The sequence below is a fragment of the Suricata suricatta genome, chromosome 3 (assembly GCF_006229205.1).
Source record: "Suricata suricatta isolate VVHF042 chromosome 3, meerkat_22Aug2017_6uvM2_HiC, whole genome shotgun sequence".
In the NCBI taxonomy this organism is placed as follows: domain Eukaryota; kingdom Metazoa; phylum Chordata; class Mammalia; order Carnivora; family Herpestidae; genus Suricata; species Suricata suricatta.
In genome coordinates this window covers 146,391,450-146,411,452 of record NC_043702.1, presented here as the reverse complement: position 1 = coordinate 146,411,452, position 20,003 = coordinate 146,391,450, and the positions used below count along the sequence as shown (strand labels likewise).

At 41.3% G+C, this 20,003-nt stretch overlaps 1 long non-coding RNA gene across 1 annotated transcript; it reads right to left on the bottom strand.

Annotated features, from left to right (window-relative positions):
• Positions 1–7,280: 7,280 nt before the first annotated feature.
• On the bottom strand, positions 7,281–14,771 carry LOC115286749. The gene is made up of 3 exons (XR_003906251.1): positions 14,598–14,771; positions 8,439–8,583; positions 7,281–7,352 (listed from the first exon to the last, which is right to left on the bottom strand). It is a non-coding gene; the product is annotated as an uncharacterized LOC115286749 (long non-coding RNA).
• Positions 14,772–20,003: the final 5,232 nt, after the last annotated feature.

Below are 20,003 nucleotides of genomic sequence, written 5' to 3'. Positions count from 1 at the left end.
GATGTCATATGCCGTGACACAGAACTGAATTTTACTGATGGCATTTAACGTTCTCGAAGAAAGATGGATATGGAGCTGTATGAACACGGGAAGCATGGGTTCGTCTCTGTTGCACGGGCACAACCTTCACCTTCACAATTGTCCTGGGAAGTCAGATCATTTCAATAAATTTAGTAAGGAACAGGTTTTGATCTCCTACATTTTTATAGGGTTTCAGAGCTCCTTTACACTACCACATGAAATTCAAAGTTTTCCCTTCCATGTCTAAGTGTAAAGAAAATACTGCCCATAAAAAAGTTAATGTGGAGCAGTGTACTTCGTGCACACAACGATGCAAATACTCAAGACACACGAAGACCCTCCCTAGAGAGCACTGAGGAGTTTGAAACTTTTCAGAGATAATAGTTGCATTAAATGCTGTGTTAAGAAGGCAGCATGAGGGGCGCCTGGGTGGCTCAGTGGGTTAAGTGCCCGACTTAAGCTCAGGTCACGATCTCCCAGTTCGTGGGTTGGAGCCCCGCGTCAGGCTCTGTGCTGACAGCTCAGAGCCTGGAGCCTGCTTTGGGTTCTGTGTCTCCTTCTCTCTCTGCCCCTCCCCAGATGGTGCTCTGTCTCCCTCTGTCTCTCAAAAAAAAAAAAAAAAAAAAAAAAAAGAAAGAAAGAAAAAGGAAGGCAGCATGAAAACAATGAAAAACATCATCTGTGCCTCTATAATTTGGCTTATGAAGGTACTTTTATTGGCTCTGGGTATGTAATGGTATTTCTCGTAGATGTTCTGGGAGGGACTGGATAAGATTTTGAAAAATATGGATCTTACAGACGTGGAAATGGAGTAACAAAACAAGCGCTTCAGCTTCGCCAAGGGTCAAGCGCTATGCCCACGTTCAACAGGCCATTCCAGGCCTGCCTGTCCGCGCAAAGGCAAGCTGCTTTATTTCCTGTTTATGCCTGTGCAGAGTTCCACATCCGGGAGCTCGCCTCCAGCGGCAGGTTTTTCCGCACACCCCAGGAGATCTTTTCCTTAAAATGGCTCATTATTTATCATTTAAGTAAGCCATTGGAATTCTGTTAATTCCTGTTTTACTTAGCACATGCCAAATGCTATCATTATCTAGGAGAAGGTAATGTTAACTTATAACTGTTACCCAGAGTACTAATTAAGTGACCTTTGCAAAACAAACCTGGTCAGGGAGACTATGAAATAGGGAAGATGAATGCCAAGTTTATTACCTTCCAGGCCTCTGGGTGTATAACCTGAAGTCAAGGACAATTAGAACCTGCCTAGTTGTTTGAAGAAGTTCTAGCACTTCGTCTTTATTAAATTGGTCAAAATTTGGAGATTTCTTTAGCTTCAGCCAAATACTGAATCAGCTAAAGCTTAACTCATATCATCCTCATTGTTTTGGCTTCCTTCTACCTCCTACGTATCCAGATTCTGTACCATTTCTCCCCCATTTCTTATCAGCACTGCTGGTGTTTAGATAAACTAGTTCACACTCTCGTATAAACGACAGTTTGCTTAACAATCAACCTTTCCCAGGGTTATTTGTGTATTTTAAAGTAAGATAAAATTCTAAGCTAAAGAAATAAAACTCTAGAATTTTAGGTTTCAGGTAATGTGGTGGGAGAGATCTTTCTGGAGGCACCCAGAAACTTCCTAGTACCCCTATAATCGTGTCAACTAAAACATTGTTTCTCCAAAGCCAGATCTATATTGTATTCTCCTGTATTTATTAGATAGTGTGGTATCATTTTTTTAAAAAAATTAAAATTTAGAAAGAAAGTTTAGACTTATGTATAAGAAGTCGATTCTTTTCCTCCATAAATCTGGTGACCTTATTTCTGAATCCTATCACAACAGAAAGGACATCTTATTTTCATTTCTTTTTTATTCCTCCTAAAATATATGATCCTTTCCAACATTTTTGAATGTCATAAAGCCATTTTTATGAAAGTTGTATTGTTTTAAATTTTATTGACTTTCAAAAAAGTCCCTGTTGTTAAACAAAAACATGAAGTGCCACCAGGTTTCCAAGTTTTCCCTGTTCATTTATGCCTATCAGCAGGCCGTAGGTGTCCTGGGCATCAAATGTCACTCAAATATTTGGGGAATAAAAGTGATAGGTCTTGTTGCAAAGCTGACAAAAATGAACATTCTGGTTGAAGATTGTTGCTTATTATCACTTATTGTTGCTTATTTAAATTTTATAACATTTGCAATATTTATTTGTAGCTTCTGCCTTAATTATTACACTAAGAGGAATAATTTTGCGTTTTAGTAATGGATGGGGAAATCTTTCAACACATTGCACTCTGATTTATAAAAGGGCACAAGATTAAAGTTGGAAAGATTGAATTAATCTGACACTAGGTTTCCCTATAACATACCTGATATATGGTGTGATAACAGTAAACATGTAATAAAAAGTCAAGGGAGTATATCCAGATGTAATTTCAAAAAAAAAAAAACAAACCCCAAAGACTTCATGGCTTTGTAAAGAATGAAAAATACAGCACTTTCTTATTTGAATAGGGCTGAAAACATCCAAATCTAAAGACAAGATTCTACCGGATTGAAAAGCTTGTAGCTGTAATATTATTGCACTTTGTTGTTGATTTTACTGGGTCTTGGGAACATAGTAATCAAAATCTTAAGATCTGTAAGGGGTCTTCTAGTTCTAACATTGTATGATTTGGTTATGATTTGGTTACTTTCTTAAATTTCTTCTGTCTCATCTTTACAAATACACCGTCTTTTTCCACGTGTCCTTATTGTTCCAAGGTTTCCTCACTATTGGCAGCTTGGAACTATTTATATTTAGAATACTGGACAGTACTACCTACCTATGCTCCTTTTTTTTTTATCTTAACCAAAATGTTAATGAATTGTTTTAGTTCTGTGTTATATGGCTAATTGATTAAAAGACAGTAAAAATTCAGGCTCTAGGCAATTGCTTCACAATCAGCCACATTTATAAACATAACTTCATAAAAATGGGGTATGATATTCTGTTGGCCATAGAATGACTAAACACTTAAATCCTTGGAGAATCGTGCTCATGTTGTGTGACGCATCAGCACACATGTTTTATCTATCACTGAAAGAACATCCCATTTAAGGCTTTTCCCCATGGTAATCAAGGTTAGAGTCAGAGAAAAATTATATTCCCTTCAGTGGGTACATCAAGATGAGCTGAATAGTTTTAGAAGACTAACCTACTGGATCAATTTCTTTCTATGATAATATCATTTTAACTAAATTTGACTTTCCTGATTCACTGCCAAGATGTTTGTTGACTCTTTTCTTGAGAAAGTCTTGACTTTAATAACTTTTGCATGGGGGTAAGAGTCTACTCTTTCTTTTGTTAATATACATTCCTTTTTTCCAAATACTTGTTATGAAGATTGTTAGAATATTTAGTTGGTTCAGTACTCAGTTTTGACAGATTTTTAGTAATTTACTAATGTGTTAGAAACTGTAAAATAATTTTAGAATTCAGAGGTCAATTCTTAAGAATGGTCAATTCTCCTATTCTTCCTGTTAACATTGGGCACTCTTTGTCTTTTGAACAGCTACAAATGTAATAAATTCATTCAGTCTACAAATGTTTATTAGACCTCCTAAGTGCTATTAACCAGGGACATGGTGGAGTAAGTCAGAGTATAGGAAGCCTAGTGTTCAGTAGGAGAGGCAATAAACGTTCGTGTTATAATGTGAAAAACAAGATGGGCAGGAAAGGGCTGGTTTTTAATATCTGGAAAAGTTGGGGAGACAGTGAAACTTGGCTGAGTCTTAGGGTATGAATAAGAGTTAGTCATCTGAATGTGCACAATATGGAATGAAAATTCCTGGTGGAGGGAACAGCCTATAAAATGCTATACAGGTAAGGGAACAATTTAAGGAACTAACCACAGTGCATATGGGAGAAGAGGGAGAATGGGGTTCAACCAGCATGGCAGGGGTTGGACTTTGAAGGCTGTTTAGGTAAAATGCATGGTTTCTGAAGGGTTTTAGGTGATCACATGACATGATTAGAAAGGGGCAGTTAGATGGTTAAGGATTACACTATGTGGGTTTGAATCCTTTCCTCAATCCCTTGAATGTCTCTGTTTTCCTGTCTGGGAGTAACTCTGACTCAAAAGGCTGTCATAAGGATTAAAAGAGTTTATACATGTAACGTGCTTTCATAGTTCTTAGCACACATGCTCAATAAATGCTCAGTATTCGTTATTGTAATAACTCTGGATTGGATAGTGACAATCTGGGGTGGGGAAATTAACCATTCTTTTGTGTTAGTCCAGAGAATAAATGACAAATGTGTGAATTGAGACAGTGGCAATGGGGAGGGAAGCGGTATACATTATGGAGATCTGGAAGGTACAAGCAACAGGATATGGTGACCCATTGGACAAAGTAGGGATAGGGCAAAGATCTGCTGGGAGAAAAGGGTGGAGGCAAGGATGGTCCCGGGAGTCTTACTAGGTTGTTTGGATTGGTAGTGGTGCTAGTCAACTGAGATAGAGAATATAGGAGAGGGAGAAGATGTTTGCAGGAAGATTGTGAGTTCAATTTATCTTTGAAATGTTGGTGCTATAGCATGAAGTATCCAGAAATATGGGTCTAAGCTTAGGAAGAAGTTTCTGGCTAAAGATATCAATTGGAGCTTATCAGCTATAGGTAGTAATTGAAGCCCACATGCATAAATCAAAATACTTTGAGCTGCAAGTAACTCAGAAATCCAACTCAAAATGACTCAAAAATTAAAGGAGATTTATTAACTTGGAAAAATGGAAAAACCCAGAGGAAGGGTGGTGATCAGGCTCATTCCATGCGAGGCTCCAGTCTTACTTTTCTGGCATAGTCCAGACTCTGCCTGCTTCCACACAGTCTTCTCCCCTGACTCATGGCCCATGGCTCCATCAGCTCCAGGCCTCCCTCATGGGCACATTCAACAATGTCCAAAAAAGAGATAGAACATACTGGAAATGTCTCTTGTAAAAGAAGAAGGCACAGAACTCTGAAGTCCATTCACTTGAAGAGTTTGGGTCCCTGTCTGGAGCTTCCCTCGTAGAAGGATATGAGGGAGAGATGGGCACTTGAATGGAACTGGCATTCTGTTAGGAAGTGAACATGGCAGCCAACAAGGCTCACTGTGCTGTAGAAGTGGACGAGCTTCCTCAACGAGACGAAGGGCGAGGACAGAATCCTGGGGAATAGCCAGATTTCAGGAGTGTTTAGAGAAAGAAGAATCTTGGATTATTTTGAAAAGAATCTTAACTTCTGTTTGACTCTGGTTAAACTGAGCAGAATTGTCTTACATGTGACCAAATAGATGGAGAAAAATAATCTAGGAAATAGGTCATTGAAGAAAAAAAAGAATATTACTGTGTACAGAGAATCATGATAACTGGTGGGAAGGTTTTTGGGTCATGTGTTGATAATAATTAACATTTACTAAAAAGCAATGATAATTAGCATTTACTGAACTCTTACTTCATGCTGGATTCCATGTCAAGTTCTCATGCAGTCTTCCAGTGATCTCTGGGAGTCATGTACTCTGATGAGTATCACCATTTACAGGTAAGGAGGCTAAGGCTCACTGAGATTAAGTATGTAGCAAGGGCTCACACTCAGTAAGTGGCAGAGGGGGACTTGAACCTAAGTCTGTCTGCCATTAATACGTGTTCCTAAGCACTACCACTGAGGTAGGAACAGGTCCATTACTTAGTATCTCTTGCATCTTATTAACTCTGATGTCTTCAGAGATTTTGCCTTCAGCCAACTTTAGAATATTTAAGTTGATGATTACCTGGTGGTGGACTTCAGGCATTCTTCTTTTCAGTGCAGCTGTTTTCTCCTCAGGAAGGTCATGGCAACTCTTAAAATCAAAGGGAGAGACAAACCATTGGCAAAAGAAGGGTGGCATGTGGGTTTCAGAGTCTCTTATCATTTGTTATGTTTTCAAATATAACACAAACCAAACTCAAGTCACCAGGGACCAGAATTCTTGAGGGAGACATTTTTGTAAGAGGTCTGTAAATCCATAGGTTTGACCAGCATTTATTTGGAAAAAAACTAAACTCTTGGCCTTGCACATATAGAGTACTCAAAAAATGGAGGCTGAATAAGGCCATGCCTGAAGAGAAAGTTGGGCTCCTGTCATGTAGAGTAGCTGGGCCGTATTCTGAAGGTGACCCCTGAGACCCAGAAGGACTTTAGTGGGGAAGAGCATGTGGTCAGAATTGCTTTTGGGAAGGAGGTGGGAGTAAATCATTATGATGTTAGAGTTTATCATGAATTCCTACGGCCAAGGTGGAAGGCTGAGAGAAGTTAGGAGGCTATTTGTGATGGTCTGGAAGAGAGATATTGTGGACTTCTGTGTTGGTTGTAAAGATGGAGGTGGGAGCTGAGGGGTACAGAGAGGGGGAGAAGTTAGGGATTTAAGAGGTAAGAGGATTCTAGGTTCAATCTTGGGTTTTGGTCTGAGTGACTGGGTGACTCGTGGTACCCATCATTGAGATAGCTGTAGAGCAAGAGGATGGTAAGGTCAAGTTTGGGCAAACCGAGTTTGAGGCCCCCACAGAGCAGCCAGATGGGGGTGTCTTGTTGGTGGCTGGCTGTATGGGCCCAGGACTAGGGGAGAGGGCAGGAAAAAACAGCACTGTGCGCGGTGCTTTCTATACAGTGAATCAGAGTGGGGTGAGGAGATCTCTAACACCCACTCCGAATCAGTTCCTGAATTGGACTTGAATTTTTCATTTAAAAATTTCTGGAACCAGGGTGCCTGGGTGGCCAGGTAGGTTAAGCGTCCAACTCTGGATTTCAGTTCAGGTCATGATCTCACAGTTCGTGAGTTCGAGCCCTGCACTGAGCTCTGCACTCACCGTGCGGAGCCTGCTTGTGGTTCTCTCTCTCTCTCTCTCTCTCTCTCTCTCTCTCTCTCTCTCTCCCCTTCTCTCTGCCCCTCCCCCGCTCATGCTCTCTGTGTCTCTCTCAAAATAAATAATAAATTTTACCAACAAAAATTCTGGAATCTAATCTGGTGCCCTTTGGGGAGTAAGCAGGGGAAGAGAATGGATTACATTGCGGGTTGGCAACGTAAGGAGAGACAATCTGGCATTTCTTCAAAGCCGTGTGTCATGATAAAAAGCCCCGCATAGGAAGTTGTGGGTGAGGAGGTTAGGAACATGTGTACCTGAACTCCTAAGCAGGGCGTGCCGCTCAGACACCAGGATAGCCTCTACCTCTTCCGGACACAGCTGTGCAGCCGGGCTCTTACCTCTTGTGCTGTCCAGCTGCTTAGCCCTGTCGCATCCTGGGCTCTGTGTGGTCGAGGCACTGATGCATCATTCTGGGGCAAAGCCAATGAGAACAACAACAACAAAAGATAAACGATTAAAAACTCACTCTTTTGTGTTCCTTCCAGGCTTCTTTTCAAAAGGTCGCAATTCTTAAAATGCTATATTTTAGAAAAATCTAAGAACTTCCTATTTATTGCAACTTCGCTTATAAAATGAGACCTTCTTGCAGCTCAAATCTCTCTCATCAGATTTGGGGATAAATAGACTTCTCCACTCACCACTGACAGCTGTGTGAGGAACAGCCCCCCGATATGATGGAACTCCATTGATTTTTCATAAAAGTTTAATAAGATGATACAGGTCAAAAGCTTTGCAAAGTTTGCTATAAATTTTAGTGAGGAACTGAGCAAGATGTAATTGGATAAGAAAATGGGAATGAAACTTGTATCATTCGGCGGGGATAATGGGAGAATAATGAGAATGAGGCCCCTCTTCACCATCACCGAAGAGTGAATATAGTCATTTAAATGTCCTTTACGTTGATCAGTACATTTTAGGAATGCAGATAAGCTAAGACAATCAGTACACTTTGCATTTACCTCCATTTCCAGGTAGTGTTTTGGGTCAGGTTGTTTAATACCAAAATAACGGATGTATAAATTATCTTTTTTTTTTAAACCAGCTGTTCAATTTCTAGTAATTTATGTATTATTGATTTACTTTAAATTTTCTAAATGAATGCAAATTTATTTCATTTTTATGTGAGACACTATCTCTTTCTTAAATGATGTCTCTGCTTTTCACTTTCATAATGTATTTTAATTTAAGATTTTCAAGGTCTATTTTCTTGTAGTAACATTGGAAATGGTACCAAGCCTAACACAGCTTTATTATTATTACTATTATTATTATTATTAAGTGATGATCTCCTTAAAAACCTTTGGAGAGTATCTGTCATTGATTTAAATGTTCTTGCTCAACAGTGTGCACTCCATCTAATCAATCCTTTTATAATCAATTAAACATCATGGAATATCACATACAAACTAAGGTTTTTTTTTTTTTACAACTGTGTTTCTGAAGAGGTACAGAAATGAGAGGCTTTAACGTTAGAGTTAATTCATTTGCCTTCTTACTTTCTCAATTGCCAGAAGGATTTTCTTTTTCCCTTGTTGAAGAAACTTAGGATAGCGTTAGATGGACGGCTTTAGAATCTCTCCTCTGATACGCACACAGCAGCTAGCTCCCCGTCTGGTTTAAGAGACCCAAACCTAAATGAGACTGAGAGGGAAAAATGATGCAGGCAAAAATATTTTCAAAAAGCAGCCTTATAATTTAGGAGACCAGTAAATTACTAGGAAGTTGTGCAACCGCTATTTAATGGACATGAACTAATTATAGCCCAAGAGTGGTGAGTTTCATCCTGCGGATATACAATATAATTCCTTTTAGAGAAGCAATAACATGTTGCTAATACCACGCCATATTAGCTTATACACCCAAAATTTCAAAGAGATTTCTTAAAAGGGGGCATGGCAAAGAACCAGCATGTAGCAGTCTGAACCTTGGACTTTGAACTGTTCTTTGGTAACTCTTTTGTAAATCAATCCACATAACTAAAAATTCTGAGCCACAGTTCCCTATTCTGTGACATTTGTACCTCTGTAACAACCACTTTGTTTATTAGTAACAATAATAATCACAATATCCAGCAATTCTTGAACCTCACTTATAAAGCTGAGTATTTATATACTGTATCTCATTTAGCCCTGCCAATAATTCTGAGACAGTATTCGTCCATTATTTTATAACACATGGAAAAATGGTAGCTCAGAGAGGTTAAGGAACTTGCCCAAGGTCACACAGTTAATAAGTGAAGGAACCTGGTTTCAAACCTAGGTTGGCCTGTGCAGTATCACTCATCTTAGCCTGGGATGGCTAATTGTGCCATTATTGGTTTGGGGGCTCAGAGTGACTGTGATAGTCCCTGTACTTGGTAGCTCTCAGGGGTACCTGGAAGGATAGAGGCAGCATGCTTCTGAATCTCTAAAGGAAAATGTATTTTGTACTTTGGATCAAAGCTTGCCCTTAGAGCAGGGGTTTTATACCACTGACTCCACTGAGTGCTGCTTCTGGGGCTTAGAACCAGCTGATGGTTCTGGGGTTCATCATGTCTCCCGAGTGGGAGAGATATTTATTCAGATGCTGGGTTTCTGCCTCATTAGATCCAGGAAACACTTAGGGGGGCAAGTATCTGAACTTGCTTGTTGATTCTAGACATTGTGGTAAAACTCAAATTCCTTCAGGTCTCCTGAGAACTCAGCTCCCTGTCTGTAGCTTTTTCACCAAGACCTTCTTGCCTCTTCTAGACTCTGGTCCTCTTTAGAAGTTGAAATTTATTTCTTCCTGCCAACTTGGGCAGACTGTCAGGTGTTTTTGTGCCCAGGTACAGACACAAGATCCTTTCTCCAAGGAGCACTCCCCTTTCCCCCCGGCCAGCTCCCGAACTGTCACCTGCAATGTGTGCTGAGTATCACCTAAACTTGATTTCCTCCTTTCAGAGTGTCACACCTTGGTGTCCTCCATGGTGACAGGTGTGTAAGGAATACAAAGTGAAAAATGTCAGTATCAGTAACTAGTATATAAACCTATTGGTTTTCCTAGATCATTTGAAAGCATTTTCTGAATGTTTTCATGGTGATTTTTGACTAAAAGATAGAAGAATTACTAGATCTTTTAAACATTTGTTCATTCACCCATTCATTAATTTAAGCATCTACTATATGTCATGAAGTTTTAGGCTCTGAGGTTACAGTTCCAAATAAGCCCATTCTTACTGGGCTTACATTCTGATGCTGGTGGAGTGACAAAATAAACAAACACAGAAATAAAATATCAGGTTAATATTATGAGTCATGCAGAGAAATGTAACAGGTGAAATTAAGTGCTAGGTAGTTCATTTAGCCTGGACGACTAAGGAGTCCACTCTGAAGAGATGACCTTCAGGCTGAGATACGAATGACAAGCTGCATCTAGCAGTATGGTCTGGAGGACGGAATTTAGGCAGGAAAGAGCCAAACCCATTCAAGGAATGGGGAGAGGGCAGTGTGCTGGAATGTGGTGGGTGAGAGGAAGCAAGTTGTTTTTGTTTCTGTTTTTATTTATTTATTTGAGAGAGATAGAGACAACGTGAGTAGGGGAGGGGCAGGGAGAGAGAGGGAGAGAGAGGATCCCAAGCCAGCTCTGTATGGCCATCATAGAGCCCCACGCAGGGCTCAAACTCATGAAACTGTGAGATCATGACCTAAGATGACACCAGGAGTCTGGATGCTCAACCGACTGAGCCCCTCAGGCGTCCAAGCAAGTTTTTTTTTTAATGTTTATTTTATTTTGAGAATGAGAGAGAGACTGTAAGTGAGGGAGGGCCGGAGAGACAGAGTGGGGGGGCCGGGGGAGAGAGAATCCCAAGCAAGCTTCCTGCTGATAGCACAGAGCTGCCATGGGGCTCCATCCCACGAACCGCGAGACCATGACCTGAGCCGAAATCATGAGTCGGATGCTTAACCTACTGAGCCACCCAGGTGCCCTGAGAAAAAGCAAGTTCTAATCAACTTCATTTTCCTGTGCAGGAATATAGCCTCACCACTCTTCCTGTATGTACTAAAATATTTAGACACATGGAAGTCACATTCACTTACTCATTCCACAAAGATGTAGTGAGTACATCTACTGTGTGCCAAGCTCTGTTAGATGCTAGGTGTCTGATGGGGGAGAAGATGGAGTCCCTCTTCCTTGGGAACCTCGGTCTTGGGAGGGAGCTGGAGAAGGATGCAGACATTTACAGCGCAGTGTGATCAGTGGTATGAGAAGGGGAGGTGCAGTGGGCTGCGGGGACATACGGGCTAGGCCAGCAGAGGAGCTGCGTGGGGTAAATGAAACCTAGTGTGAGACTCGCGGCATGAGTAGTAACTGGCCAGGCAAAGGGTGGAAAGCGGGTGTTGTGAGTAGAGGAATTTACTAAGTAAGGGTCCAGAGTCGCAGGAGAAACGGGGCTTGTTTGGGGATTTGCACAGTACAGTGTGGATGGAGCAAATAACAGGGGGTGGGAATTGAGTTTGGAAAGTTGTGCCAGTTGTACCTGACAACGCAATGCATGGATACATCCGTAAAAACTGAGGTAAAGCTGCCATGTAATGTATTATCTTCAATGACTTGATATTTGTTTATATCGAAAAATGATCAACTTCAAAAGTTACCATACATGAATACAAGAATACATTTTTTTTAAATGTTTTTTTCGGTTGTTTTTTGAAAGAAAGAGACAGTGTGAGCAGGGGAGGGTCAGAGAGAGAGAGAGACATAGAATCTGAAGCAGGCTCCAGGCTCTGAGCTAGCTGTCAGCACAGAGCCCAGCATGGGGCTCGAACCCACGACTATGAGATCGTGACCTGAGCCGAAGTCAGATGCTAAATTGGTGGAGCCATCCAGGCACCCCAGGAATATATTTCTTAATTTCAGGAACAGTATAATATAATGTGATGAAAGATCAAAGAACATAAAGAGGAAACCAATTGAAAGTGTCTGTAGTTTTCAGAGCAAAACTTTTTAAAAATTTTTTAATGTTTATTTATTTTTGTGAGAGAGACAGAGACAAAGAGTGAGTAGGGGAAGGGAGAGAGAGAGACACACAGAATCTGAAGCAGGCTCCAGGCTCTGAGCGGTCACTATAGAACCCAATGCAGGGCTCGAACTCACAAACAGTGAGATAATGATCTGAGCCAACCTCTGGCTCTTAACTGACTGAGGCACCTAGACGCTCCCAGAGCAAAACTTCTATTCTGTGGGCTTTCTTGTATGCAAATGACAATTTTTAAAAGCTCAAATTCTCTTTATAGTAGAGCTCAAGATTCAGAAAGGAGGGTCTGCTTTAGTTTCTTGCTAGATCCTGGCATTTACTTTTACAGACACCCCAGGTAAAGGCACGTGTCACTTGTTTTCAGTAACTGATACAAGCACTTTTATAAACAAGTTATCTTGGTAACAAAGGATATAACAGCAGCAGGAAGGAAGGTCAAGAAGAGACTAGCATTACTGGGGGAAACATATAATGCCTGACCACGTTTTTTTTTTTTTTCCTGGGGAGAAGTGTTTTGCTTCAGAAAAGTGTCACGTGGCCATCACTTTGTTCTATTCAGTGTACGCACTGAAGCTGGAATTTCGGAAGTGCAGAGTTTCATTGTTTGTATCTGTCCAACACACGATCATTGGAAAGTGAGAAAGGAAAGGAATCTGTTCTTTGTATGTGAAGCAAAAATGCTACATCCTGACCCTGACGGGAAGCTCAGTTTCTGAGTTCTTGTTAAGCATTTGAGCGCATTTGAATCCTTCGAGGGAAGAAGACAGGCAAGTGTTCAGTGCACTTAATGGAATTAGATTCAGGGAATCCACTTCACTGTGTGGTCCTGCCAGACTGGTACACCATAACCTTCTAATAGTCTATGAAACATTTTCATTGGGTAGCAGGTGGAATCTTTTCCAAGATGTCATCTCATAAGGACGTGTTTTTGGCATTTGAAAGATGAGTGCTTTGAATCGAATGTGCCTTTCCTTATATCATGAAACTTCAGTTGATTCTCAAGAGCTCTCTGGATGGTTTGGGGAAAAAATTGAAGAATTAAGGCAAAGTATTCTTTGGATGAGCGTGAGCAACTTTTGCTTACTTGAGATAATTATTAATTTGTGTATGTACAAAAAGACAAGACTTCTCAGGAGGCTGTATAATAATATCTGTATCTTAATAAGAATTCTGATGAGGTCATTGATTCCTACATGTATTTTTTGAAGAATCCAGACAGAAATCACCAAGTATTTTGTAGTTGTTATTTGTGTGTGTTTCAAACTATTCTTTATGGTAGAGAAACTGCATCTCTCTCTCCATATATATATATTCATATATTACCTATAAAAATAATCTGTACCAATTCAACTTAAAACGATAGATGAGGGGCGCCTGGGTGGCTCAGTCGGTTAAGCATCCAATTTCGGTTCAGGTCATGATCTCGCGGTTTGTGGGTTCGAGCCCCAAGTCAGGGTCTGTGCTGACAGCTCAGAGCCTGGAGCCTGTTTTGGATTCTGTGTCTCCTTCTCTCTCTGACCTTCTCCTGCTGGTCTGTTTCTCTCTGTCTCAAAAAAATAAATAAACTATAAAAAATTTAAAAAACAACTGTATGAAATGATTACTGTATAATGGTGAAAGGAAAGGCACAAAAGTTTTATTTTGTAGCCTGATTAACGGACTTTAACAGGGCTTCCTTCCTCTTTGCAAGTAACCGACAAAGGTTGTCCATAAAGTCAGGGAACAGGCAAATACTCATAATGGCATTGAGAATATCTTAAAAATTTTTTTTGTATGTCTTTATTTTATATTTAGAGAGAGATAGTGAGAGAGAGGCAGAGAGGCAGTGGGGAAGGGACAGAGAGGGGGGAGACACAGAATCGGAAGCACGCTCCAGGCTCTGAGCTAGCTGTCAGCACAGGGCCCGACACGGGGCTTGAACCCACGAGCTGTGAGATCATGACCTGAGCCGAAGTTGGATGCTTGATCCACTGAGCCACCCAGGTGCCCCAAGAATATCTTTAATCTTTACAAAGGATCGCATCCTACTATGTTTTCCACCTTTCTGGAACTCTGTATTAGTGAGCTGCTTTGTGGTAGGTGCTTTGCAAGAGACGCCCATAGCACATGGCAGGGCTGATGTTCTGTCCCCAAAGCTCTGCTGTCACACTCTCCAGACCACTCCCAACCCCCACCCAGACCAGGTTCACAACGTCCTCAAAGGGCACTCTTTCTGAGGTTGAAGTTATTTCATGTATGTTAAAAAGGGGGAGAGACAATACAAAGTAGCAAATGACAAAAGCTACAAAGGATAGTATCAGGGAGAATTCACCACAGGCTGCAGGAAGTCAGGAAGACTTCCTGGAGGAGGTAGACTTGGCTTTTAAAGGAGCAGTAGGACTTGGGCCAAGTGCACAAGATGAAGGCGGCCCATTCTGGGCAGAGAAAGACTTCTATCTCCATCTGAGTGGCACAGAGTATAATAATGAACCTCTCCCAAAGTGCAGGCACCACTCAGCACTTTATGTGCCTCATTTGTAAAACCTCAGATCAGACTTTAACCTCCGGTGGCTCTGTGGTTAATTGTGGTTTATAAGCATCCAGGCTCCCTTTTTCTAGAACAAGCTACAAAAACATTTAGTCTAATATTTGTTCAGCACAATCTTATCACTAATCTCACATTTCTGAGTTGCGGATCTCTGTCATTCTTCCGTTTTCCGGTGTGAATCTTCTTGTCTCTCTTCCAGGCTTTTTCTTTCTCTGTCTGCTGATTGAGACTAAACTGATCATTTAGCACATGGCAGGAAGCGGCAGGTGCTGAATCATCATTTCTTGCCTAATCTATTCTCGCGCAGCTGGCTCCCTCGCAGTCCTTCAGCCTAGATGAAGAGAGAAAGAGGGAGAGAGAATTCAATTTCCAAGTCAGGCACTCGAAATGAGAAAAGGCCTTCCTGCCCCAAGAGGTGTTCAGAAGGGTCCAGCATGACGGATTTCAGCCAATGCTGTGAACAAGGTGAGAGCTGCCCCTACGCAGAAAACGGGCGCTGTTGCAGAGTGTTTGGCTGGATGCTTCTAGATTTCACCACATGCCAAACAATAAGAGTATAGGAGTATGTTCGAGACATTTCAGAAATGTACCCCCACATCTGCCCAGAACTGGGTTACCCTTCTCTAAATGACACCAATTCTGGACTTTCTTATGAACTGATGAATTTTAAAAGTTGAATTCAAAAGGCTGTGGTTATTGGAACATCAGGGTCTACTTAGGAAAGTCTGCTTTGGGGTCAGCTCTTTGGTTCCAATGTCTTGCTCTCCCACTGTGTGTGTGTGTGTGTGTGTGTGTGTGTGTGTGTGTGTTCACATACTAAGTTCATGTTTACATTTCAGACCAATCCCAAGTGAGCGGAACTCTTGCTAATAGCTGAGATCTGCCATGGGGCTCTGTATTAAAAGATTTTCTTGTCATTGTTACAATTGTTGTGATTGTTGCAGTTGGCACACTTACACCACCGTGGTTTCTTTGCCAATCTCATTGTGCTAAAAATACTGGAGACTGGCAAGGCTGCCAGGCAGAAGATTTGAGATTTAGATTTCAATCCCCCTGACGTGTTGGAGTTCTACATCTTACACACACACACACACACACACACACACACACACACACACACACCGAGGAAGAGGAGGAAAAGAATACAGAGTTGCAGGCAGATCAAACATTGTATTAAATAAAGTGGACTTGCTCATGAGTTTACTGAAGGACAGCAACGTGCCAGGGATGCCTGGATCCAGTCTAGGGTTCTTTGGAAAGTTGGATAGAAAATGTTGAATAACCTTTAGAAAAACAGCCACAATACAAGGGTGCAATGGTACCATTAAACTGGAGTTTCTTGGAAAACTTACAGAATCATATGTTTTCAATGATATTATTTTTTATGAGATTTGGAGAAGGCATTTTAAAATTAACTTAGAGGCAAGGTATATGGTAAAAAATGGAAGAAGGACGACCAAGGAAACATCTTGAGGTTTATCAGGAGAACTTGCATCCTTGTGTTTCCTTGGAACACATATTTCATTGTGGAAATTTAAAACATCGTATTTATAGAAAATAAGTTTAAAAAATACAAAACTTATCTTGATCTTTCTAGCTGTTGCTGTGGTTTTGAGTAATACATCATTAAAACCATGGCACTCCAATGATGTATTAAAGCCATACATCATAACAATGTCACGGCTTTGATGATATATTGATGTAATACATCGTCAAGGCGCCATTGGCCCCATGATGTAGTACTCAAAACACCACCAATTGGCTAGATCAACACACAGGGACCTGTGTGTTAGGGACCGGAGGATGGCAAATGATTTTGGACCCAAACACAATTGAACTTCTCAGAGATGTCTCACCTACAAAAGCAGTTCTGTAAGATTGGATAGGCTTCAAAGGTTCACTCGAGAGTGGTGGGCTTGAATTCCAAGTGAGGGGCAACAAAGACATCTGCCCTGACTGCAGTGGAAACCTGTGCCCGGGGCCAAGGTTTCACGTGGGGGAAGAGGAACATGCCTATGTTTGCCTAGCAACAAGCCGTGTGCTTTAGTTGCATAATCTCATTTAATCCCCACTGAAATGTTATAAGATATTATTAACTTGATTTTAGAGATCAGGAAACTGAGGTTAGAGAAGGAAAGTGAGGTCACATAGCTAGTAGGTGGTTGAGCCAAGATATCCGCTTAACTCTAGAGCTGCGTTGGGTGGGTTCCTTCTCATTTTGTGCCCTCAGTTTAGGGGAATTATTTTTTTCCTATTTCTATAAGCAAATTGGAGAATGAGCTCTCTTCCCATCTTTCCCTTTCCCCCTCCTCACCTCCTGACCCTCCCTCCACCCCCGTCCCCATCTATACAATTTCAAGAGAAGGCATTTGGAAAGCAGATCTGGAAAGGCTTAGGCAATGCTAGATATGCCTTTGGCAGCTGTCTTCTTTCTCACGGTCCTGCCAAATGTCTGATCCGTGGTTGAGGGAGGAATGGCCCCCGGCAGGGTGGCTCCGCTAGTGGCCGGAAGCTTAGCTCTACCCCTTCGTTCTTCTCAACAGCCTCCTCCCAGCTTCCAGCCTTCCACTCCTGCTCCCACTACAGATCCATCCTTTACACGGTAGTCAGAGCAATCATTTAAAAATGCAAATCTTATCATGTCACCATTTTACTTAGCTCTCTTCAGAGGTTTCCCTCTACTCCTAGAATAAAATCCGAGTTCATTACCCTGGTCCCCAAAGCCCTGACTCTTGTGGGGATGCACTGATCTTCTTCCTCTCCTTGAATAGGGTTGGTGCTACCTTAGAGTTTTGCATGAATTGATGATCTTAACCAGCTTGGAATGGCTGCCTCTTTCTTGTGAGATGCCTGCTTAGATGCCACCTCCTCAGACATGCTGTCCCAGGTCACTCGGTCACCCTTTACCACATTTCCCTGCTCTTCATGTCTTCCCGAGCCCCAACATTTGATTGTTTACTTATTTGTTTATTGTCTCTCCCCTGGAAACCCTCAACAGAGAAAGTCTGGACCTTATCTCTTGGGTTCTTGGCTGTATCCCCAGAGCCTAGGACAGAGCTTGGCATACAGGTAGGGTTCAATAACAATGACTAAAACCGAAGGCTGTATGATTATTGATTGATTGACCAACAGTGAAGACAACTACTAGGTGAGAGAGTTCAAAGATGAAGTATTACAGAGTTGAAGGAAAAACGAGTTGATCATAACAATGTATGAAGGGTTTGAGAAAGACTGTTGAAACAATCAGTGTAAGCTAAGAAGTGGGCCCTCTCTGCAGGAGTTAGGAGAGAGAGCTGACTAGTATCTGGTGACTGCCAAGGCGGATCTTCCAGCAAAGTGCATGTGCTTCTTCCGTGCGTGACACATTCTGCACCCCTAGGAGGGGTGTGTCACAGTGTCATGTGAGATTACATTATATTCAGACAGTCATATATCTGTGTAGAATTTGGAAAGGTGAGAAATTTTAACTGCTATCACTCTCACACGTCCTCTCATGTTGGGTGATGTTGGAGTAGTTGTAGATGTTTCAAATTCACAAGAATCAAGAGTATTTACATGTTTTTCTTAAACAAGATCCCCTAAATTATATTTTCTTCAGTCTTCAAATATTTAGATCCACCTCTGGTTGAAAGTATATTATAAAAAATTTAGGATGTGAAAAAAAGAGTATGGTTATATACTGGCATCTTCATCAGTCTAGTTGGTAGAAAGCTAATTAATGTCAAGTAATCCTTTCATTTTACAATGGAAAGAATTGTTTCTTGGGATTTATAACTATTTCATGTTAGAGAAAGAGCTCAGAGATTGGGGGAAAAAATGAGAAGTTTCTGGAACTCTATTCTTTCTTACAAGTCATCTGTTCCTTGTGCTGTTTTCTTGGGGTCTTGTAAAGCAATTTACTTTTTAATGTTGGATAAATTAACTATGTAAGATGTTATTGATATAGTATATTACCCTTCCATGAGGTATTTGTGGTTAGAGCAATACTCAAGGGGTCCTATTAGAACAGGAATGTAAGAAACAGTCAGACAGCCCTCAAATTAAGGTAGGTCCTGACTGAACTGGCTCTTAATTAATAAATTAACTAATTAAGCCAATATTTGTTGAGTGTCTTCCATGTGCTAATTGTTGGAGATTTAACGATGATTCAAATCAGAAGCCATCTCTGTTCTCATGGAGCATGGAGTGTGTAGTGCAAATTACCGCCCACCCCCCCTCATCCGTACAGATGAAGAACCAAAAGGTGCATGATGCAGACCTAGGCACAGCTTGGCAGGCAGAGCCCAGACAGGATTTTATTTGCCAGGGCCCTGTACTGGGTACCTTTGTGCAGAACACAAACACAGCAGGGGTGGCTCTGCTCACGGCTATAGGACACACTTGAATCAAACCACTATACACTCAGCCAAGGCTTGGAGGAAAAGGTAGAGCCTTTGACAAGAACCTTGCCTGGACCAGGGCATCAGTAAGGGCTCCCTGAAAGGGCTGACTGTGGCCCAGAGGTTTGAAGGATGAGAAAGAGGGAGTCCAAGGGAAGGGGGTGCAGGATCTGGGATAGGAGTGAGGCTTGAGAACTATACCAGACAGAGGGAACGGCATGTGTAAATGCCCAGAGATGAGAGGAAGCATGACAAGCTTGGGGACTTTAAGAGAGGCTGTGTGGCTGGAAGGCACAGAGAGCCCCTGGGGACCCATGTGGATTGGGGCTGGAGGAGAAGGCAGGGCCAAAGTGCTCAAGACTTGGGTCTTCATCTTAGGAACAAGGGGATATTTTTTGGAGTGTTTTAAAGCAATGATGATATAATATGATTTGAATATTAAAAAGGCAGGTCCATTCAGTCTGAACATATGGGGAACAGAGAGGTTATGGGGAGACTAGGTATAGCTCTTTTATATTATTACATACATAATAAAAGCTCTTGTTATAGTTCAGGTGAGAGATGACACTGACTTGAAATAGGAAGGTAACTCAGATGACCCCCTTCTCTTTATTTTGTTAAACATCTCCATCTTTATGTAGGTCCTGGACTCTTTCATAAAACCTCACAGATCAATAAGGCCTAAAATAGTGAGGGCTACAATATTGGTTTCTTACTTTTGGTTAAGTTTTAAACTATTTTCTCATAAAGTTCATTTGATTTATTTCACTACGGGACACTCACTTTTCCTTACACAATGTCCAGTCTTTCCATTTGTATTTTCAATAGCCTGATTTGCCATAGAAATTTGTTGTTTATTTTTTATATAATGTAAAATTGTCCATGTTAAGATGTCTTAGTTATATGTAGTGACACATAACAAATTGCCCCCAAACTTGGTAGTTTCAAAGAATAGCAGACATCTGTTATCTCATACCATTTCCTTGGATCAGGAGCATGGGAGAAGCTGGAGTCTTGCCTTAAATTCTGTCAGGGAATTGAAGTCAGGATGTCATCTGGGCTACATAGTAGCTGAAGGCTTGACCAGGGCTGAAGGAGCTGCTCCCAAGGAGACTCACTCACATGGTTGGCAAGTCCGTGCTGGCTGTTGGCAGGAGGC